Raw genomic sequence first — 564 nt, 5'->3', positions numbered from 1 at the left:
TACGGATGCTTGCTTCGAGCTTTATTTAACGGTCTACTAACGATGCAAACCATTCCCTCCGGTGGAGAAGATATGTAAAAACATTAGAGCCAGCAGGAGGCCTGTGGTTTCCCTCAAGTCCGCTTGGAACGGGGGCATTGAACGGTTAGCAGTGGTAAAAGAAAAAAGGAACAATTAAAGCGATTGAAACATCGTACTCGATAACGAACACTACCTGGTGCCTTTGAATGATCCCCTCTAAGTATCTTCTTCATGTTTGGATATCTCATGAAGAAAGAGAGAAGGGGGAAAAGAAGGGGGCTTGTTACCTTCCACTGTAACAATAACCCCCATTCTATTCTCCGCCGCCTTTAGAGAGTCCGAAAATACACGCGTACAGAAACAATCATTTTGGAGAAGATGCGCAAACTTCTCCCGACTTCCCTCCTCTTCTCACCACGACCCCAACGCCCCCTCAATGGAACAAAAACCACCAACTCCTCATCATGTTTGCACAACCGCTAAGCGGGAGCGGTTAAGGGGCACCGCGCCGGCATGACTTCTTCCTTCAAACAATATGCAGTT

This window comes from Trypanosoma equiperdum, assembly GCF_001457755.1.
Source record: "Trypanosoma equiperdum strain OVI genome assembly, contig: ctg_1027, whole genome shotgun sequence".
In the NCBI taxonomy this organism is placed as follows: domain Eukaryota; phylum Euglenozoa; class Kinetoplastea; order Trypanosomatida; family Trypanosomatidae; genus Trypanosoma; species Trypanosoma equiperdum.
Note: the sequence above shows the minus strand (reverse complement) of the source record.